The sequence below is a fragment of the Spodoptera frugiperda genome, chromosome 13, assembly GCF_023101765.2.
Source record: "Spodoptera frugiperda isolate SF20-4 chromosome 13, AGI-APGP_CSIRO_Sfru_2.0, whole genome shotgun sequence".
NCBI classification, from domain to species: Eukaryota; Metazoa; Arthropoda; class Insecta; order Lepidoptera; family Noctuidae; genus Spodoptera; species Spodoptera frugiperda.
This window is the reverse complement of record NC_064224.1, coordinates 5,514,075-5,538,874: the sequence shown is the minus strand read 5'-3', so window position 1 is coordinate 5,538,874 and position 24,800 is coordinate 5,514,075. Positions and strand designations below refer to the sequence as shown.

Genomic DNA, 24,800 nt, shown 5'->3' with positions numbered 1-24,800 from the left:
TATTGGCGGCAACTGTTTTTAAATTAAGAATCCCAAATAAATCAAAACGGACCGGTGCAATTTGATTAACAAAAAATGAATAGAGAAAAAAGCATAAGTACTTTGGTTTATAAATGGAATTCTATACTCAAATGCCAGTTCATACGTCTCACCAGCCAGGTTTCTATAAAAGAAAAAAAAAATGATTGTTCTGATTTTAAATCAGCTGTTTGAATTATTGTGTTGTCGGATATTTCGCGGTTTGCGATTTAAAGATTGAGATTTGGACCTCCGGTTTTATTTAGTCTTTATTGCTGAAAACTATACATTAACTTACCTCCGGTAACGTCACTCATACAATGAAACATAACGCAATTGTTGTTTCACGCCGGTTTTATTATATAGGCTGTCGAAACGAGACCGAGTTCGGCGCTGTGATTGGCCGGCTCCAATGAACCTACCAATCAGAGCGCCGAACGCGGTCTCATTTCGGTTTCGATAAACGTAAAACCAGCTCTTACTAAGAGTCATGTGAGAGCACGGTATCACCACGGTCGATCCATTCCCTTCATCCATGGCTCTCCCACACTTCACTGGACTTCATTAAAGACTCCGACCCCATACTACTGAGTATTTTTTTCAATATATAGCTGTACCTACAACAGATCTTATCAGTCCATCGAAACCTTGAATCTCAATATGTTTACGTAGTTAGATTAGTTTCTGTTACACTGTTTAGCACTTTCATTGGTGACATAATACTTGCGTTGTACGCACTTAATTTAGGAGAAATGTCGCGTTGTACCAATATTTTACTAGCTATGTGGTATAGCTATGTACAATGTAGTATGCTCTAACCATGCTAATATTTTGCTAGTTTTATATTTCATATTTTAGTGGATAGAGATAAAATATTTACAATGCTTTTACCCGCTTATAAAATTCTATGAAGGTCACTTTTCAGTAGTTTTCTTTTGTTATTAGTTTTAGTTTTGTTTTTATAATTAAGTGGTAATATTACACTCCTGTAATACATTCGTTATTGTAGCTAATTAACCAAATAATATGGAGATACTATACAGCCACGATTGCAAATGTTTAGTTCAAGATTTCTTTTTAATATTCGACTAAGTTGAAGAAGATTGAAATCCACATATTTTACTAACCCGACACGGTGAGAATGAACCCAATAAAGTATCAAGAGGAGATATAAGTAATAAACGTAAACTCAGATTGGTCATTCCGATAAGGACATTTTATGACATAGGGTTCAAACATGAATACACAGCAGTAGCACAAAGCAATTAACGAAACAACAAAGAAAATGAAGTAATTACTCGATTAGATAACACTAACACGTCAAAACACGACCTTTTTGACCATAACCAGGTAATTACAACATACTTACGAACAAAAAACATGTAAGAAGTATGTGAACAAACAATGACCATTTTATCTTGGCACGCGTTTGAAAAGGGAACTAAGATTTATGTACTGAAATTGACCTTGACGTTGACATTTTTCTAAGCGACTAGTGCCACTGTGTGGGGTAAAGTTATGTTGGTAGCTGCAGTTCGTAGAGCGTGAATTATTAATTGATTTGCTTGTGCACATGGCCTTGATGGCGGGAGATTCACACCAGGGCTATATTTGTGTTTGTCGTGTTATAATGTTGTTTTAATTTTAGTTCCACATTGCTTGTCTATTTTGGACTTTAATTTCCAATAGTTTTAAAGGTCATAGGTATCTATTTAGATTTAAGTAGTGTCAGTGTAAATGTGCTAATTGGGAAATAATCTTCCGATACGTTATTCCTTTTTGTGGTCAGATTTTTGTATCTCTAGAGAACAGAAAACAGATAAATGTAGCCGTTTGCTAGAAATGTCTGGTTATAAAAAGAGAATTTCAAGCAGTCTGTTTTATTGTGTGATGTATTGTTCTATTAAAAAAATAATAACGTTTTCAGCTACATTTGAATGATGGTAGAGACAATAGATAATTAATTAAATTGTTATTATATATTATATTATAAGGTAATACCTAATTTAAACTCGGCGAACTTCGTTTCGCCACCAATGATTGTTTTCCACCATATTTTCCTGCTTTCCTTTCTTGAATTTTCTTTGCTATAAACCTCTCGGAGCCCGGGACCAACGAAAGCAAAACCGTGGAAATCGCTTCGTGCGTTCTGGAGTTATAGCGTCAGGAAGGAAAACCCGACTTATTTTTATATAATAGATTATCCGTCGTATCACTTCGGTTGCTAGGCGTCAGATATGGAATATACAAAGAGCATATTTTTTCTTAATTTTCATATTTTTATAGCCTTAATATGAAACAAAATATATATTATAATATACCAGTTATAAAAATCCAGATACATATCTGGAATTCCAAACAAGTCATCTGTTCCAACATTTTTATTATTTGTACAAGTCTTAATGATAAGCTAAACGACAGTAGCGTGAAGATAACCAGAATAGACAAGAGATAAGAACAACTACTCGATTTTTTTCGAAAAGATAAAGATTAAAAAAACGTGGCTCCACACTTGAATTTTTTGTAAGCGCACTTATAAATTCACACGACACATCACAGTGAGAGAAGAATGATTCAAAATATGATAAAATGTACAAAAACCAGAGAAAAGAAAGGAAATAATATTTTATCAATATAAAACTATTATTAGCACCTATGTATGACATTATGAATGGGACCGATCAATCATCAGTGTAAAATGTAAAATCAGAGTGTTATCAATGGTCCAACAGAGGACATGTGCCTGAGTGATTTTATCATTGAAAAGATTACTAAGATTCCTATCAATATGGGGAAACACATTTACTTCTGTTTTTGACGTAAATCGATATAGATTGTTAGAAACGAGTATCGATACTTATTGATTTATCGATATTCGTCGCATTTACTTCAAGGCTATTTCTGATTTTCAGATTGCAATACTTGTAATATCGTACGATATCATCGTTTTCAATTTATAATTGAGTTTGTTCTTCTGGTTTAGCGAAATCAAAAACATTATTAAATGTGTTAGTAAATTATGTTTTATCATCACGATCATAATTCGATTATTTGTTATCAGATGAAGATAAATTAAATATACATGTGTTTAATTTTTCCTTTAGTGTTTTTATTTTTAATGGAATGTTTGAATCATGAACCTAACCTAAGCCAAATGAAACAATTACAAATAGTGACTGAATGAAAAGTTTATTCACATTTAAATTAACAAAAAAAATGTTTATAGATTGCAGTAACGTAAATTCAAATTAGAATAACACGCATACTATAAACCAAGAAGCCAAAGGTGTGTGTAAGCGTAAAAATAATAATTTATTCACCGAATACATTAATGTAAAGTAGCAACACCTTGGGTACGAACTGTAATTTAAATAAAATATTGATAATAACAAAGGCATAAAAGAAAAACACAAAGATTAAATAGTAGACGGTAAATTTTAAAAAGATATAGAAGTATTTAAATCACAAAAGGCTGCAGACGATGAATTTATAGGAGGAGAGGATTTAATACTGGACAACACAATGGCAGTCATTTCTCAAACGTTAACACAATAGGTTGGTCATTTTCTCGTACCAGCTGTGATGATAATTGTTGAAGCAGTATTGTTTCACACAGAACGCATAGATGATGAAATTAATACACCAATGAACTTCGTGACTACCTAGTTGGCCGAGTGCTTGCAAGTGCTACTGCTGGGCAAGGGGTCTCGGGTTCGATTCCCGGGTCGGGCGAAGTATTGCTGGGGTATTTTCGGTCAGTAGTAGCATGGAGTCTGGAAATGTGTCCGGTATATGGCTATAAGCTCAACCCCTATTACAACATAAATAAAATTGTGAAAAGTGGGTGTATATTATTATACGGTGGCATTACGTGCCATAATGAGCACCTCTGCCTACCCTTTCGGAGATAAAGGGCGTGACGATATATGAACTTTGTAACTGCGTTATCAGAAGTTACGATTTTGGAAATGATCACTAAAAACCGGACTACACAGCTGCGATTACATATTTAAATTGAGTTTTGCTTTGTATAATAATATATTTAAATAGCAAATTCGGTCATTTGGACAGTGTGGAGGCCGTGTAGAGTGTCGTCAACGTATACAACAATATTATTTACTGTATTTTAAGTACACATGAATATACCAACATTATTTAATTTAAAGCAGATAATGCTACATTTACTATTTAAATTATTTTTTTTGGTTGCTATGTGTTGTATTTCTAAGAAGAGCTTGTGTTAATTAGTTATTAGTTTGTATTAATTACTTATAAGAGAGAGTAAAATTAGTCTTGCCTTTTAATCGCGCGTATTCTTAAAATTCTTCTTTACATAACATAAGATTTACTCTGTTATCTTTTACATTAATGAATTATATAACTGTTATAAATTCTTCAATTTCGTATTTGTCCTTCAACTCTTTATCGTCCTAGTTTTTATGTTGAGACCTTATAGTATCCACCATCAATGAGAGAGACAGACGGACATATCACTGTCATTATAAAAACTCAATATTTTATGATTATTTACTTTTCGTAAGAGAGGAAAATCATCCAGTATCTTCTCCAATTTTGGGTGAAGCGACAGGAAGTTGTATACTCTTACTGACTACAAACCACCTCGTTCCTACTCCTGCCTTTGAGCAGTCCGCAGCTCAGGATCAATAATTATTTACTTTACTTTCTTCATCAACTTTTCCAATTCCATCATCTATATGGTTTATGTGTTACCTTCTTTCAATCCAAGTTCATTAAACAAGCCGTTTCCGATAACCACTCAGCATTCTAGTGTAAATTAAGTCACATATTTGTTATCTTGTGACCATTTGAATACGCAATGATAACTAAACATGATAATTAAATAATCAAGTATCCGGTCCTCACATTTGCATAGTTTTCCAACAAAATCGAATTATGAATCGGATGATCCATCGATATTTGCATAAACTGGTATCTTAGGAAATTGTTTAAGAATATATTTAAGTGGTATTGCTTTTGTTTTGTAATAATAATATTGGTAGTGCCCGATAATTCTTGTGTTGGGACAAAAATAAGTGATGGTTATGAAAGGGTTTCCTTCAAATTTAACTTACATATTTCGTAATTTTTTATTAAAATTAACATTTAATGATTATTTACATAAAAAATATAACAGGGAATGTATCCATTATTTATTACTAGATTCTGCCAGCCGTTGCGCCAGCGGCCCCTAGGGTAAAAAGTGTCATTTGTGATATTCTAGACCATAATCTACACCAGTTTTAAATTTGATCCCGATCTCTTCAGCCATTCTGACGTGATTAAGTAACAAACATACACACAAATACACAAACTCACAAAAAAACACATTTATAATTATTTATTACTTCATAATATACTTTAGCTTTTAAATTCACATTAGTTAGTTTTTGTTAATTTTTTATGCTATCCGTGAGAACTTTTAATTGTTCTTGTTGCTATGTTATAATAATGGTGATAATGGCTATACCTATTTAGAACCAACAGTTATTATTAAAAGCACTTTTCTCATTTCTGAAAGCCAGTATTGAGTTTCAGCTACAATAGTAATGTTCAAAAAAGAAAATACCTAATAAGATAACAATAAAACAAACAGCAAATAATTTTGGCTCACTGAGTCTCTGATTGTATTTATTATTTTCTTACAAAAATTCTTTCGAAGATAATATATCGATTTGAAATATCGCGTGAGGTTCTACGTACGTTTCATACGTAGAAATGACGTAGGTATTTGGTCCCACTCCTAAACTTCTATCCAAGTTTTGTTATAATATGTGACAAAACAAAAAAAAAAACGTGTCTAATATTTTTTCATTACCTAACCGACAGACTAATAAAATTACATTCTTAATTTTCATACCATCGTCATCATCCCTATTTAATCAAGAAATTCTCAAGTCATACAGCAACCCTAAAACTGTCTAGTATACTAAAGTAAATGCAAAAATATAAGAAATTCTGTGAGTAATCCCAAACATTCACGGCTTCGTTATCCCGATCACTTCGAGCGTAATAAAAAGTATAAACTTGGTCTTAGCAATGAAGGTAACAGACGGAATACTAAAGTTATGAATTTGAATATTGAAATCCAAATAAATATCAAATGAGATATATTTAAGTATACTAAGCTAATTGAGATTCAAGTAGGATAATTGGATAATATAATAAGGCAGTAGAATATTTTGTTTTCGTCAATGCGTAGGCTGAACACGCCCACTTTCATAACTGTCATTAGAATAATCTATAGTTTTGATGTTATAGACACTGTTACTATCTACAACAAATTCTAAAATCTAAAAGATTATAGTACTCTGAAACATTTAATGATTACTTTAACTATTCTATAGTAACCAAATTAATTTAAAAAAGCAATAGGATAGATGACTAATTTATATTTTAATGTCCGTCTTGTATGTTATTTTAAAATATTAGACACGTATTATTATTTTCCTTCAAATTAAACGGGAATTTAAAGCATGACAATAACAATTCTAGAATCACCATGTGTTACATAAAAGATTTAAAAGCTTAATTCAATTAGCAACAGAATCCTAAAGTTAAGAGTAATAATATATAAAAAAGGATTTAATTTTTATAACAAAATAAAACGCTTTTCAACAATAACATGACATGACAGACGTTCTAAAAAAAAAAACACAAAGGAGGTCCAAAATTGACCTCTGAAAAAAAAAACGAAACATAAATAGAATTCGCGTTTTATACGTAATTTATCTTCGTTGACAGTAATGAAAATCAATTTATTTTTTCTATGAAAAAAAGAGATATTACGAAGTGGTACTATAACGTTTACCTAAACAAATTGAATCTGTTTAAGTTGTAACTAATGAAAAAACATCAAAAGACGTTTGTTTATTCGTTTTTATTAAAACATCTGAATGGATAGAAGTGAGTTATGAATTAAATGAAAGAGTTTATAAAAGAGGAGCAACGGTTGCCAATCATCTAGTTGATTTAACATCAGATAATGTTGACAGACGTTGTAACAGTTCAAGTTTTCAATACTAATAAGAGTGAAGTAAATACAATTTTGTGCAGATTAAAGAAGTGCGTATTGATGAATTGGATGATGGAATTGAACCATTAAGAGTTAACAGTCTTGTAGGGCGGATGTTTATGTTTATAATTATTGATTCGCTTCCCTTCATTCATTCATTCAATTAGTGTTTGTGGTAATATTTTCATACTGTAATGCTTTTTTTTAGAGGGGGAATATCATCCAATGAGTTTTCCCGCCTTGGGCGAGGCATGAGGGAGTGTCAAACTCTTACTGAATAATAACCACCCCGTTTCTACTCCTGCTTTTCGAGCTGGAGCCCCCGTAAACCCACTAGCTAGTCCACAGCTCTGAATCAGACATCTCAGTCCTACTGAGCCCCATATCTGTGGTGGTCTAATGTCTCTTTGTGGTGCACACGAAACGCGACGCGCCGCACGCCCGTGCCTGGTTCTAGTCGGGCGGCAAGCTACCATAACTGGAGATAATGTTAACTCTACAAAATTGTGAGAAGTATACATTTTCTCTGTTTTCCCTTACTGCTTATCCATCTAAAGGTTATCTATAATATCGTTTTTTAGTGATAAGACCGCCCATTGTACTATCAATTTCTTAAGATTTGTCCTTTGTGTTTTTATGGTGTACAATAAAGAGTTAGAAAACTCTTTATCTAATCTAATCTACATTTTTAAACTACCTATGACCATTTTCGCTAGATTTCGCTATCAAGATGGAATCAAAAAAATATACATACTAATCTTATAATGACATCGAAGGATACATTTCTTTAGTCATATCTACAGTACACAGTAATGTAAAAAAAGCAAAAGAACATGGACATCGTTAAAGTGAAGTAAATATCTAATCGCTTGTTTCACCTAGGATGAGTACTTACCTACTTAAAAATGGCGCCCAATAGAACTGTAACAAACTACCACGCCATTCGCTAAATGTTAATGACGCCTAACAAAAACAAACAAATTTTATTTCTGCTCTCCCTAAAGATTACTCAGAAGGAAATGTCACTCAAATTAATCTCTCAAGGAGAAGAGCGCTTTTAGAAGCTCAGCATTTAGTGTGCCAACAAATGTACGGAATAATCTAGAAATACATGTAATTACAAATTAAGGCCGCAAACTTAAAGATGTTTATTCTAAAATAGTTCTAATTCATATTAATTTAGTGGACAATTTTGTTTCTAGGCTAGTTTTAGTTAATGTCAATGGAGAAGATGAGACTGTTCTCTGTATAGTCTATATTAAAGATATTGTACTAAGTGGGAATTCTTCGAAAACAGTTTTAAAGACACTTCTTTAAATGAAAGGTCTTACTTAAAGACTACTTTTTGTTAACTATAAATAGTCTATAAATCTTCGTCTTTTTGGAGAAATAAAAAGAGTAAAGTGGTTTTAAAACACATAATTCAATACTGCGATTTCTAGCAAGTGGTGAAAAGTAGTTCCAAATTCACTAGAAGTCATAAATAAAACGTAACATCACTTTATGTTACAGTTTATTTGTCTAGAGATGCACTCATTAACATGGAAGTAGCACAGGCAAGGTAAAGTTTTTTAACGAGTCTCATCCTTCTAATATTATAAATGCGAAAGTTTATATGTTTGTTTGTTTATGTGTTTGTTACTCCTTTATGTCAAAACGGGTGAAGATATCGAGATGACATTTGGAACAGAGGCAGATTATGGTCTGAAACAACACTTAGGCCACTTTTTATTCCACAGGATAAACGCACTACCTAGCGGGTTTACCGAGGCTCCGGCTCGAAAAGCAGGAGAAGGAACGGTATGGTTTTTAGGCAGTAAGAGTCTGAAACTCCCTCTCGCCTCGCCCAAAGCGGAAGAAATCAAAGGAAGATTTTTCACCACTTAAAAGAAAAAATGGCGCCAACCCATTTTATAGACAGATAAACACGATACTAAAAACTCGTTAATCAAGGAAGTAAAATAAATAATTCAAAGAAATGCATTAAATGCACCGCCCAAACAAAATATCAACACACTATCATCTCGATCATAATTATTACAACATACCGACACACAATGTTATCAACATAATTAGAAGATACACTTGCAGATACTACAAAACAACACTTACCATTGGATGTGATTAAATCAATACATTTATCTCAAGATAATAGTGACTCCGATTAAGTTTTTACGATAGCTCATTATGTCCCATTGAATTTCCTCGTTCTTGCCTTACTAGCACACTACGATATAACCAGTATAAATTGACCTTTGTACGTGTAAAAAGATTATACAAAGCGAGACCATGATAAGCTGGTTTTGTATAGTGAGATGTGTAGCTGTGTGCACGTATTGTAATTATTAATAGTTTGTCTATAGTTTAAATTGAATTGAGTAGATTAGTTTTACTGTACATTGTTGTTTGTTATAATAATTACTATTGTGATAATCTTCGTAATTCTACTTAGACTATCTTTAAACTTGGGTTTTCACTATGTCAATGATGTAGGTATGAGTAGACGTAAAATTTTATTTCGTTTTAGTCAGTGGTGTTTAAATAATCGTAGAAAGGACTTGGAAAAAGTCACATTGGTACTTGCCGTTAGTAGGTCTCATACATAAGAAGCGGATGTCACAAACCTCATGGTCACCACGACAGTACCTAGTAGAAGGTAAAAGAAATTCAGAGCACCATCTACTACGCTACAATCGATACATAATATTTATTTAGCTATCACCACATTCATTGTATTATGTCATAGATAAAAAAGTACATCGTTTAAAAGTATAAGAAACCACGTTCCTATACCGTGCTGCCACGGAATGGAACAATCTGCCGGCTACTATTTTTCCTGTGAAATACGACCCGGGTCTTTTCAAGGTCAGAGTGAATAGGTACTTTCTAAGTCTGTGTGCTCCATCTTTGGCCACATCTTCGTTTCGCCGTTCTGGCAGCTAGCGGGTTTGTGGCCAAACGCAGACTTAACAAAACCAAAAAAGTAAATACACACAACTTCACGCCTTTTATCCCCGAAGGGGATAGGCAGAGATGCACATTACGGCACGTAATGCCGCTATACAATGTACACCCACTTTTCACCATTAATAGTCCCATGTAATAGGGGGTAAGCCTATTGCCATATACTGGGCACAATTCAAAAAACAAATAATTCAGTACAATATGACTGCTGCATAATATCAATTCCAACAATAGCCACAATCTGTGTAGCACAATTAAATACCTAGTAATTTGCCGATGGCTATCTCTCTATTACTACATGTAGCATACAACAGACTATGTACCACGGCAGTGTTACTCAAATATTGTGCTGCCATGGCCCTAATTTTTATACTACCGCTAAATTACCCAATAAACATTATGAAACCCAAGCTAGTTTGGTTAGTACAATCCTACCTAAATATTATAAATTGCGAAAATTTGCAAGAACGTACGTTTGTTACTCTTTCATGACAAAACTACTGAACGGATTTGGATGAAATTTGGTATAGAGATGGCTGATGGATGGATGGTATCGACTTCGCATTAGGGAAACGCTTTATTTAATTTTAATTTTGGGGGTGGGGTGGGAATCATCCAATGACTTCTCCCGCCTTGAGTGAGGCGGGAGGAATGTCAGACTCTTACTGACTAAAAACCTCCCCGTTAACGTTGTCCGCAGCTCCGGGTTTGGGAAACGCTGTACTAGGGAATTGATGGAAACGCGCAACTCAGGCGCAGTTAGATCGGTTGTTTCAATTTGCGACATCTTAACAGATCAATTGAGTCTTCCTCTATTTAGATGGCCGTGGTGCTGGTTACATGGATCCTATTACACAGCGTGTTCGACCTACAGCTATGTTACGTTATTTGCTAGACTGGGCTGTGTTGTGAGCTGTGGATTCGTTCGGAAAATTACATCGTTTTAATAGTTTAAAGTAAGCTTTGATCAGTGAAATTTGAGCTACTTTCCCAATTGCATAAGACTGTAATAATTGAATAAAATATAAGGAAGCTACAATTCTAAATGAGCTACGTTCCACTAGATTTTTAGCAATATACTACCAAACCATTAGACCAAATTGTAATTATTTTATGAGATAATTCGCAAGCGTTGTTTCACATTTTTCTCTGAGACCGTGGGATAACTCCGATCAAGCCTGCCCATCATTGTCGAAACAAGTTTCGATCCACTACCCAAAATGAGTTCGACATTCAAATCTTCGCATCCAACCACTGCCATTACAACCTCGAATGAAATATGAAATTCATTTATTAATTTAAACTTGCAAACAATCAACCAATAACAGAAAATATTGAAGCGTTTTGTTTAGAATAACTTCCCAATTTACTCCTATTTACTTTTACAAATAAAACTGGTGTCACATTATCGTCAAATGGATCGTGATTCCTTGAAATAAAATAACGGTAAATTAATAACATTTTCTTAAGGAGAAATGCTCAATTTCTCCGTAAAATTCGGCTGAGATCGCTCATCGAGGCTTTTGTTTCCGAAGCGTTTATCAATTATCTGTAACTTAACGCCAGTAATATGAAATGAAACTCGAACGATTTCGATATTTCCCTGGTATTTTGGAAATTATAAATCCTTCATTAATTTTGTAAGGAAACGATTGCTGTTAATGATTCAACGTTTCCAATTACAGTACGTCCGTAATAATTAGCTAGCAACGAAATGAATTATTTTAATGATTGCAAATCAACGTTAAATTTATTAAATGAATCTATTTTATTAGATACTGTTAAAGGAATATTCAGGTATTTAAAGATGACGCTAATTATGTTACAAATCGGTTTGTTTAATCAATGTCATTCTGTAAAAGTAACAATTCTGCCTAAACCTAGGTAAAGATTTTTTTGATGAATAAATTATAAATGGACGTATGATTGCTTATTACTTTCAGATCTAACTATGTTTTGTTGATATTGATTATTATTTATTATATGAGTAAATCACAGATAGAACTAAATTTATTTGATGTGTAAAATTACCTATAGATATTAATATACTCAAAATAATTCTACTCAATTCATCTTTACTACCTAAATTATTCCAGGAAAACGTTATTACGTACCTACATAAATTCTCTCGCTATTTCGCTACACTCCACAAGTATTTAGAGAGCGCCAGTTGACAAAACACTCATTTTCAATAAATGTATAAACAGTTTCCGTTTCACACTGACAGCTCGGACTAAAATAAAATTAATATTCCATGCCATCAGGGTCACATCACCAGACTCTTTGGTCTGTTTACAACATTAAAAAGAAACTTCTTATTCATCTTTGAGTGTTAGGTATCTATGAAGTTTAAAACTTAAGTTGTGGCTTAGAAATTTGTTTGAACAGTACTCTTTTTGTGATTGTATTCTGTTTCTAAGAAGAAGAAGAAGGTATCAAGAAGTTTTTAAGCCTATGTTCACATGGCAAGCGGTAGGCGCGCGTTTCCAACTACGTTCATTTTATATAGTAGGTGCGTATCATCCTGGTGTTTCTATGGTTTTATCTAATGTATGTCCTCGTTTACAGGAGTTGCAGCGATTTAGGAGGCTGTGGGGAGCTTGTACTAATAAATAAAGGCCGTTCACATGCCAACGCGCGTTAGTCGCGCGTGATGTCACATGTATGGTAAAATGGTAAAATCCATGTAGTTGTAAGCGCGCGTTATCGAGCGCCTAACGCTTACATATCACACAGAGTGTGAAATCATAAATAATACTTTGGTCAAATTCGATTCCTAAATAATAAAGTAATACGTAGAATTAATAAATATGTTTATTGTTCAGATTTAGACTTATGCCCCAAATATTATGTAAATAAAACAACAAGATATATTACCATAGTTTCTATTAAAATTGTCCTATTTTTTTCACACGAAAACATATACGTTGTTGCTTTTTCACACGCATAAACTACTAGGACACAACCATAATGTGTTGTATGTAATAATAACTGTGTGTCACGCAAAAAGTAGTTTCTAGTTATATAGAAAAAAAGTATATTCATAAAACGACTAGTAACTGGTAGAATCAGTAAGAGATTGACGGGTCGACATTTTTTGTAAGCAGCAGTTATGACGCAAAACAACTGGATTTTGTGTATAACTACAACAGCATGTCTGGCTCATATCTGTAGACTTAATTTAAGGTAAATAAATATTAAAGTCATCTAAAATACATTAGGGTTTTTTTCATTGTTCTTATTGTGAGATAGGAGGTAGACTGATCGTCTGATGATAAGGGCTTGGTACAAGTTGGTTTTACGTTTAACGAGATCGAAACGTGAGTACGTTCGGCGCTCTGGTTGGTTGGTACATTCACGCCAGCCACTCAGAGCGCCAAAAGCGCTCTTGTTTCATTTTCGTTCAACGTAAAGCAAACTCGTCCTAACGGTACTAATTTTATTGAAATAAATGATTATCAATTTGACTTTGTTGTTCGTGTAAATATTCTACGCATAAATGTGATAGACAGACAAAATTACGTTGTGTGATTTTAAATTATAATAGTAAAAATTACCGCTCTTTACACTTCAGCAAAGAAATTAAATAAACAAATGTGCAATCAGATTTACGAGTTACAATTTTCCCCAAGAGAAAACCAAAACATATTCTTGTTGTATTAATATTCTTACATACAAAAATATTTGTCTGGATATACAATAGTTATAATATAGCAATATAAATCAAAACATAGAGAGTTTATTGGCCACTTGGCCTCAATATTATCCTCAGACTAAACTAGTAGTACTTACTTAACCAAATTTTGTCATGACCTTTCAATTTTTATAACGCCTACATTCTAAAGAGTCCTTTCCTAAATACCCATTGGACTCTCTTTTATTTAAACACCATTATCTATAATGCTGAAATTTTATTTACCTATTTATTTTATTCTAATCGACTTATTGGTCGAGTAATCGTAAGTGCCATTACTGTTTTAGTGATCCCAATTTCGAATTTCAAGCAATGTTTTAAGGGCCTTTTAGACCCTAAAGTTTTGGCTTATTATAAACCTAGAACTCACGTTTCACCAGTTATATTATGAGTTCCGTGGAATATAGGGTAAGGTTTTTGCGATATTAGGTGTATCAGGTACTATTCTAGACTTAATGCTTTATTTTTATTTTATTTTGAATTTTCCAGCCTTGTGCGAGGCGAAAGAGAGTGTCAGACTCTTACTGACTGAAAACCACCCTGTTTCTACTCTTCCCGGTAATCCGCAGATCCGGGTTGGTATCAACATTAAATGACATTCATCATCATTCATTAACATTATGAGAATCTTTTTTTACTTTTTACTTTTTATAAAACATGCAAATCACTTAATGGTAAGCGATCAGCCCTGTCAATTGAAACACGAATACCTACCTATATAAATAGTGTCATTGAGTTCAAATCGTAACCGACTGCGCAACTGCGCAAAAGAATAAAATAGCACACTTCCACACGAATCAAGTACATAATTATTACAAAAAAGTTACAATAACAAAAATTTACTATACAACGACATAAACCATTAGTAAAACAATTGTGAAAGAACAAAAAAATACAAAGAAATCCCTCAATCGTTTAGATGAGAGAGAACAGTTTAAATAAATTGCCTCTTTAAAAACAAAACGTTGATTTAGTACCTGCCAAGGTGGTGACGTATGTAGTATTGAGTTTTCTCTGAATGTAATTATTGTATTGACGCCAATACAGTGTAACCTTACCCCGAATTGTCAATTTTCTTTAAAATTTTGACTTAATAAAAGCGAAGAGACTAACAATGCTCTGTGTGTGAGTTTACACGCGATAAAAGACGATTTTTCACAAAATTTGGTTCATCTTTGTAACAATATAGGGAGCTTTCCAATAGTAGAAGATTTCTTGTAACCGATTTTTTTTTTCTGAGCAGTAGGTGTGATCACATGATAAGGTTATGACGTAAATCGCATTGAATTTACTCTTAATATGGCTACTAAAGGGACAAAGAGCGCTTGCTGCTTGGATGATTGTACTGAACAAATATGTCAAGAATACTTATACAAACTATTAAAATTGAAAGAGTTGTAACAAATTGAAACGTTTGTAATGCACTTTAAGCGCAGTTTAGCATTAAATGAGTTTTTTTTTATATTAGGTAATGTGACATCAGCAACTCTCTGGATTTTTATCTCAAATGCATAATACCTATTGTAAAATATAATACTTACTTTTAATAAATTACTAATAGACCCGGCAAACTTCGTACTGCCGCAAAGATTATTTTCCCACCTTTAAAATCTCCCTGTACATGTACAAATAATTCAAAATCAAAATTTGCCAAATCGTCCAGCCGTTTTCGAGTTTTGGCGAATAAATAAAATATATGTAAAATGCACATATTTGTAAACGCGCGTACTCAAAACGCACGCCGTGTGAACATAGGCTTTAAAGTCTACTATCCACGTAGCGTTATTTGACAAAAACATACATTCTTAAAAAAAAAAAAAAATTGACGGATTTAACGTTTCGTATATGTATAGTTTCATTGTTTTCAAGCAAGATGCAAGCATTTGTGAAATGACGCAACATGGGCATTTAGACTAAAAGAAGATTATTCAATCATCGACACATTCCATCACCGACACTTCGTTATCTATTGTTTTACATAGCCATTATTAATTGCTACTGTCTACTGGTCTAATACATAAATTATTAAACATGTAATGTATTTATCTATAAGTGTTACTACTGAAGTAGGTACTTGTGTTTTAGATTTAATATAAAGTCAGTTTAATGCAATAACGGTGGCATGTAGGTTTACGATGAAAATAAATACGAGTATCTACTCACATAATATTGATGATATTTTTTTTATTTTACTGTATGTCTGGTAGATTATTTCAAAACATTAGACACATAGGTACATATTTTTATTTTGTTACGGAAACAAATACTTTCGACAATATATTAATTTCAAATATCGAGTGATGTCGCTTCTAAGTAACGTTTTATGCGTAGAAATTACGTAATTAGCTCCTACTCTCAAACTTTGATTCGTTTTATCTATTGTATATATTTTTGATTTTTATATGTATTATACATGTCTAATTGTTTTTTCATTAGCTAATTGACGGATTAAATTAATTTTTAATTTTCATACCCCGTCGATGAAATAGAATATGAATAGTAGGGATAAGGCTATTGTCATATTCATATTTGAAATAACTACGCTTAAATTTATAAAATATTCACAAGAAAAAAAAAACTTAAATAAGTAATTAATAAATATGTACAACTTATTTATTACCTACTAACTTATTTATTCATTTTTAAATGATAACATAAAACCAAAATAAATTAATAAATCAAAGTTTTAATTACTAACTTATTTATTCATTTTTAAGTTTTAACTTAAAACTTAAAATAAAGATAAATAAATTAAAGTTTTAATTGTTCGAAATATTTGTTATGTTGGCTTTATACATTTAGAAAACCATTCTTTTATTGTAATTGTGTGTACAAGCACATAGCATTGCGCTATCGTCTACACGAGCCCTAACAGTGGTACGTCTAATCACACAGCAAAGTTACAACCTGTCTATACTCCTATGTCTATTAACAATAGTTTTTATGTAAATGTCTCGGAGATAAATGTGAAGACATATAAGGAAGCAATAGTTTTTATGAAGACGACTGTTGCAATTTCCTGCAACATTTTCCGGCATTCTTTCATCATTGTATTCAATGTCTAACTGTGAATTAGTTGCACATGCCATGACCTAGTTAATAATATAACCCCAGTTTTTCTAGAGAGCTTGAAGGCTTTTTTTTGTTTTAAGCGGGGAAAATCATCCAATTACTTCTCCCGTCTTGGGCGAGGCGAGAGGGAGTGTCAGACTTATACTGACCCTTTAAAACAGCTTGATTCTATGTTATATAAAGAACGGGCAAAGACACATTCCAATACAGGTATATTTTTCCAATTGTCCAATGTCTAATTTTCGCTAGTAATGTTACACAATTTATTCCACGACTATTCTGCCATTTCCAAAAAAATATTTTACTTACTTTTCAAATTCGCTTCAGTTTTATTCTAAAACCTTTTAAACCAGTTACTTACAAATGGAAAACGTCAAAGTTATAGAAATGTGTTTTTATTTTTCTAAAATTACGTCACACTAACATTCTCAACTTCAACTCTAGTGACCACTTCCCCAACCAAACAATCATCTATTTGATCTATTACTTAGCTAGCAGTGTGACCTAGCTCTCCTATATATTTTAGATAATCTTCTATCTGCTATATCCAGCGCAGGCGCCAGGCAATAAGTGTCTGATGTAAGATCTCAACTTTTTATCTATTCTATCGATCGCTCGTTAGCACTCTGGTAATATAACTACTAATACTACTAGTTATATCTGAGTTGGTTTAATATTAAATAGTAGTTTGTTTCGATTTAAAACAGCTTAGGATTCATTTATAAATAACTAGCTGTGCCCGCGACTTCGTTCGCGTGGAATAGTTATTTTAGGCATTATATTTATTTTTGCAAACAACTATCTCAGCTTCATAAATTATAGCTGTTACCCACGGTTAATTTGTGCATTGAAAATTCGTGATAGCACTGGATTATGATTATAAGGAACAATCCACACTCATTTCTATACTATATGTGTTTCCACTGTTTTCCAGAAACCTGCACCTATAGTTTGGGTAAACGCCACCCCGGTTTATGTTTCAGAAATAAAATTCCTAGGGTACTTTTTAGATGGGCTCGCTACATACGCATTATAGCAGTGGTAAGTCCCCTCTTTGAAGAGTGGCTTGAGAGGCGTCACGGCGTCCTCACCTACCGCCTGACGCAGGTACTTACCGGACACGGAAGTTTCGGTTGGTACCTGTTTCGAATTCGGCGGGAGGAAACACCCGGGCGTTTCGTCTGGGTGTCGTCATTGCGAGGACCGCCCGGAAGATATGGTCCACCATATCTTCCGGGCGGCATACAGTGGCGGTGTGCATTGCATGTGCTGAGCATCGCCATGTCCTTAGGGATGTGAATGGCGACGGTAACCTCCCACGTCCGGCTCTAGTTCAGGCCAAGGTGCGGAGCGAGGGGGATAGGGACGCCGTCTCCCCCTTCTGCGAAGCAGTTATCCTAGCTAAGGAGGAGGCGGAGCGCGTTAGGGAACGATCCTCATCACGCCCCAGTCGCCGCAGAAGACACTCCGGGCGTCGAGGATCGCGTGACGATCCCCGGCCACCGTAAGCGCGGGTCTGCGGACGGCGAGTAAGAGTAGCTCGTCGCCCGATCAAAACCAGACCCGTGCGTACCGTGCGTCGCGTTCTGTGCGCGCCTCAAAGAGCCAGGCCTACTACAGATGGGACTCAATAGGGCTGATGCCCGATCCGGCGCTGCAGGCAACGTAAAAGATTACCCCGGCTCAAATAAGAACGGGGTGATTTTTACACTCCTTCTCGCTTCACCCAAGGCAGGAGTAGCCAACGGATGATTTCCCCCCCCCCAAAAAAAAAGAAAGAGTACTTTCTAGAACAAATGTTTTCTTTCATACATGGTGACGCAAGGTTATGAAATCCTTAAGGACCATATTTTTATACCCTATCATATTTTTATGACAATAAATTGAAGAATTGGATTTTTTTGTTTGTCAAATGTTTCAGCCGATATTATTGCACAATACGTAGAATCTGGTTGTACTTTGTTAGACAGCCACAATAAAATGTGGGCGTGTGGTAAACCGCTTTTTTGCCATTCTACGCTGTAAACAAAGGCTTTCGATGGTCAATAATCAAAAAATGTTTTACTTCGTTAGTAAGACTATAATTTTTTTGAGTATAGTTACACCAGGCTCCGCGTCGTTCGCAAACAATGCCTCTCCTCCTGGCAGCGTCGTGTTTCGCACATCATGCGGCGCGGGCGAAATTTATATCGGAGTTATTTTAAAATTGTAATATCTTCTAAGATGTTTATTGAAGTTTAGTGATGTCAAAGACAATTTTGTTCACAATTAAATACTCTTAATGAACAACACATTTATTTCGATAAAGATTAATATTTTTTCGTTATATTACTCTTAACAAATAATGCATTAATTTCGACCCTGTTTGATTACCATAAAAACGATTCTAGTAAGTTAATCCTAAAAGATAGACATATACTGTCGCGGACTTTTTTAGATCATTTTAAGAGGAATAATTGTTTCATACATATAATTTTCGTATCTTGAACCATTTTCGCAGCGCACGCAACGGAAGCCCTCAAGAATTAATAATTTCCCCCGTTTTGTCCACGCTTTCCTTTATTTCTTCGCTCCTAATAGTTATAGCGCGATGTTTTATAGCCTATAGCCTTCCTCGATAAATGGACTATCCAACACAAAAAGAATTATTCAAATCGGACCAGTAGTTCCGGAGATTAGCGCGTTCAAACAAACAAACAAATTAGTATAGATAATGTAGTGTATTGTGCATTTGTAGATACAGAGTATTGAACTGTCGGCATTGATTTTAGAGATACATTACTTTCTATTCTATTAAATAATTAATAGTAAAAAAATATGAAAATCAGTAGCCCACCAGTAACGGGAGAAATCCAGGCTACCAGCGAACAGGGTTCAAGAGAAAGGAGTTTTCGGACGATACCACGCTGTGTTCAGAAGCACTGTTTTCTGCATCAGGCCCTTGATTCAACCATCTAACGTTAGCCTACTCAGGTGTTGGTCAAGGCTTTTGGCTATGAGGCCATTGGCAGATACAACTATCAGCACAATGATTGCTGAATCTACATCCTACATGTCGACAATCTCATGAGCCAAATCAAGATATTTACTGGTTTTATCTTTTTCAGTTTGCACGCGTTTCTCGACATGTGGGATTGTTATATCAATTATCAGAAAGACTTGATTGATCTATCACTACAATGTCAGGTTTCAAACAATTGTTCTGTTACACATACTTCGATTTTTCATTCTATATTGCGTAATATGAGTCAGTCTCCTTGTTGATAAAACGAAAATATCAATGGTTTGCAGTCAGTAGCAGTAAAAGTGTTATTTTTATTAGATTGAGACACATGTGGCTCGTAAAAATTAGTATATACCTAAAAATTACTCACCGGTAAATTAGTAGATATATGCTACTTCTGAATCACGCTATTAATTATCCACTATAGGAATGATGACGGGGTATGAGATTTTTAATTTTCATTTGGCCGTCAGTTAAATAATAAAAAAAAACAATAAATAAAACTAATCAAAGTTTAGGAGTAAGAATCTAAAATGTACCTAGAAGTGACGTCACACGATATTTAAAATCGATATATCTTCGAAAGTATTTGTTTCCGTAAGAAAATAAAATATATGTGGCTAATATTTTAAAATAATCTACATTAAAATAAAAATAAGTCATCTACCCTATTCTCATCACACCAATGATCAGTTCCAATTACGTCTCAAGCTTCCATTATTCCCAATTTCGCTACAAACTCCACTAAACGCTTCGTCAACATTAACTATCCTCCCTCTAGATACGAGACAAAGTTTAAAATGGCCGCCTCTTTTAATTAAAACTCCACCAGAAACTGCACTTTAATGTTTGTACGTCCAACGACACTAATTAAGGCACTTATTACATAACATGTTTTATTATATCATATACCTAATATGTTAAATCGTTAATAGACTTTTCATATTAATATTAATTGTTGTGTAGGTAATACTGGACTAGCCATCAAGAGTCTGACACTCCCTTTTCGCCTCACGCAGGGCAGAAAATATCAGACAATTTTCCTCTCTCAAAAAATTACCATCCAAGTAGGCATTGTAAAATTGACAAACTCATACAGATAAAATTACAGCAGTTTAGAAAATTTTGCACCTTTTGATCAATAGTCCAAGGTGCATATTACTTAAAACAACGCCAATTGTCGATCATTCATTGTTTTATTATTATTTGGTAATAACGAAACTAAAGCTAACAGTCAGTGAACGACAATAAGTACCCTGAACACAATTTCCAAAATTCACTTATAATAATATTACAAGGAAACTAATTATAGAATTAAGACTTCTTTGCTCCACAGTCACGCCCGCGAACACGATCAACTACAAGACGGTATAATTAAGAATTCTACTAACAACGTCCACAAGTACCAACATTATCATAACTATGTAGTAAGTTGAGAACAAAGAAAGTACCTTCTTCATCTAGCAATATAATAGAAGATAATGAACATCGCTTAAGAATGAGAGAATACTAGTCCACACAATTATATCGTCACATGCTCTCGAGCGTGCATGGGAACTTCCTTCAAATCGACTACAGAACTACGCAGCGAATACAAATATAACGTCAGGGTCTATTATTTCCCAAAGAATTATGAGTAGAATCAAAGATACGTTTAGAGTTTTTTGTGTTATAGGCCGGTTGATGAGACGGATGGTCTGATATTAAGCTATAGACTTCGCCAAGAGACACCCGAAGCACCAGAGGAGCTACAAGTGCGTTGCCGTTTTAATTAAATTTTGGGGATTAGGAATTGCAGGATTGGAGAATTTACTGTAGTTTTCGCCAGTTACGAATTTCATATCATAGAAGGCAAATCTCATTGCCATTGTCATTGCCACACACTGGGCAAAATTCCAGCTTCCAAGATGCGAGCTGTTAATCAGAATTTCGAATTCGAAAATTCTGATGATACTGCGCCTAACCCAGATTGTGAGTGGCACCCTATTCATCGGTACTGGTACTACGACAAAAAAAAAATACACAAGAATTCTAAATATATTTAGTTTTGTATCGTAAAGCCATCGATTCGACGATGAATAATTATTCATGACACCAAAATTTCTTAAATTTAAATGTTCACTGAACTAAGTTGACCTCGTCTATGTTGTAAACATATAGAATCCCAAAAGAACAACGGAATAATGTATCTATGATTAGATACTTGAGTAGATTATTGAGTATTTTGGTCGAATAAGATAGTATGGTGTTCAAAAATTTAGTTGTAAAAATATATAGAGATAGAAAGAGAAAATATTTTACTCGTAACTTTTAAATAAACGAAAATGACAGTGACGACCGAACTGATATGACGGTAATGGACATCCGGGCTTAAAAATAAATAAAATATGGACTGGTATTTAATTAATTAGCTTCGAGCTCAAAAGAGAATATTATTTTCAATACGTACATTATTTCACGTAGAACACTTTTGACAAATTTTCATCTTTTGTATTCAACGTCAGTGAAGCTGACATTTAATGATGTCCGAACATACAATCCGGCCATTACTTGGTAGTTTGGTAGTACAAAAAATATTCAGTTTCTACATAAAAAAAACACATTAGTCATACGAAGTACAGAAACAAAACAACAATACTTTAATCGACAAACACGAAAAATTGCTGATAAAAAAATTTGATAACGATAAATTCAAAACAGCGCCATAAAAACTAAAGAATTTAAAACCAGTAACATCTTGGAGACACAGAGCTATTGTACATTAAAACTAAATACAAATTGAAGTTTGTTTGACATCGTCTTACATTTTCACTCGTATTTGAATAGCTTGCCATCTTGTATATTTGCGTCATTTGATAAAAACTCCGTAGGAATTAGTTACTACGAGACGGCAGCACACCCGCAGATGTTGGTTCAGCTTAACAATACACACTAAATAATCCCATTACTTTTACTCGTTCATCGTAAAATGCCATAAAATGTATATCATACGAGAATTCTAACGGGGCCTAATATTGACCCTTGGGGTACTCCGAAAACCCGACTATCGATTCGCGTACCTTTATCACCGCCATGTCAGTTTCCATTAGCATTTTTTATTCACCTATGACAGCATCTCAAAGTATAACTCATTACATCACAAAAACCTACCATGACCTCACATATCATTGAACTTTAAACACCATTTTCTTAAGCATTCACACAAAAAAAGGTTACTTACTTACTTAACTGTTAAAAAAATTGTGCGGTTGAATATATCGAACGCGTCAAATGGGACAAACTTTGCTTAAAGCCTAAGTAAATATATGTGAAACCAATTGTCGTCTGCTCTAGTATTTGCAGTTTCACTCGCTACGTCATGAATTTTATATTTCAAGAATAACGGGACATTTTATCGATAAGAAACGTTTCCAAATTATACGAGGCAGGGTTTTAATAGTTTTAAAATAATATTTTGTGTTTAATGTCAAAGCTAATAAAAAATCCAAAAAATTAATTGTCATATTTTGAATTTTTAATCATTTTTCAAGATGCGCAGTTGCTTCCGACACTATTTTATTTATAATTTTTCAATTCTATTGTCTGCGTCAACCTTGAAATTTTAATTCTTACCTAATATTTGTCATTTCCTTGCTTCTTAAAGCGGTATTAAAAAAGTTTTAACTCAAGTACTTACATTTATTAGAAGATCCGGAACAATAATTATTTGTCCACAAACTGTACATCAATTTCGTTCGAACTCACAAATAATTAAAACGTATCCACTAACAGTAATATTGATTAGAACTTGCTATTAAATAATTATACCAATACCAATGTCAATTCTTTAAAAATTCGTTCGTTGACGCACTTTATACTAAAGATAAGATAAAGTACACTATAACTATGACAAAAAAACCTATGTTCTATTTTAGTGACACTGTCTTCACTACTACACTTCACGTTATTTTTTATTTACATTCACATAGAATTTTCGTGGTCGTGAACATGTCGGTGATTCGTCACGCGGCCGTGGCACGTCCGTACGGTACAGAATTCGCGGGCCGACTGAAGACGTGAGCAGTGTCGACGCGAGCCGACCGCGCATCACCTGTAGCTCACGACTCGACTCCAACGATATTTTCACTCTTTTTATCTAATTACATTCATTGATAATCTCCATAGATTTTTCATGCAACATTTATATTAAAATTTTAATTATTTTCTATTATTCTAGCTTATTAAATAAGTCACTATATTTTACTAATAGTTGGACTAGATTAATTCGTTCGTTGAAAGTCGTGTTCTGAATAATATCAGCAATTTGTAATCGCAATATGAATCCTTAAAATTTCATTAAGGTGCTATGATATTTTCATATCGAGCCCTCGTATTACTTTAATGAATTTAGCGATAAGTTGCCTCTTGTATTAAATTTATCAAAATTATGCCTTTGACACCTTCGAAGTGTACGAAGTCTAATTAAAATTTAATGTATGCCGTGAAGCCTTTGACATAAAACCTAATAGCATGACGAAAGAGCGGAGATAAACTTCGTATGTGAGAATATTGTGAAACACGGGAGCAAATTTTTATAAAAGTCATGAATAATGATGGCAGAACCACATAATATGACTAACAGATGAACCTTAATCGCATTCGTAATTTCAAATGTGTCTTTGCACTTCACTGATGGTCAGACTGACAGACTATTATTTATTTGGTTTAATTGAATAAAATTTTATTTTGACTTTGACTTTATTCGTTAAAAAACTAAGTTTATCACTGATTGACTGGCTTTAAGTAATTCAATTTTATTTAACGATTGTAGTGGCACAGAATATAGATTTTTAACCACCCTTACTTATCCAGCGAGTATAGTAAGAGCCCACTACTTCCACCAAGCAGCGAAGCTCTATCATGAACACTCTACCTTTCAAACTGTGATCTCCAACCCACTTGCTGTAAAAAACAAATTAGGATACTAGATACCACCCTATTTACGTATCATTTTCTCTGCATTACACAACAGAATT

General features: G+C 33.8%; 1 protein-coding gene across 1 annotated transcript in view; it reads right to left on the bottom strand.

Moving 5' to 3' along the window:
• LOC118270339 (5-hydroxytryptamine receptor 1) overlaps positions 1-23,852 on the bottom strand; it is a 173,111-nt gene extending 149,259 nt beyond the window's left edge. Inside the window, exon 1 of the mRNA XM_050698012.1 lies at positions 23,462-23,852. The gene's annotated coding sequence lies outside the window, so the exon portion shown is untranslated. The remainder of the gene's footprint in view (positions 1-23,461) is intronic.
• Between the last annotated feature and the right edge of the window lie 948 nt (positions 23,853-24,800).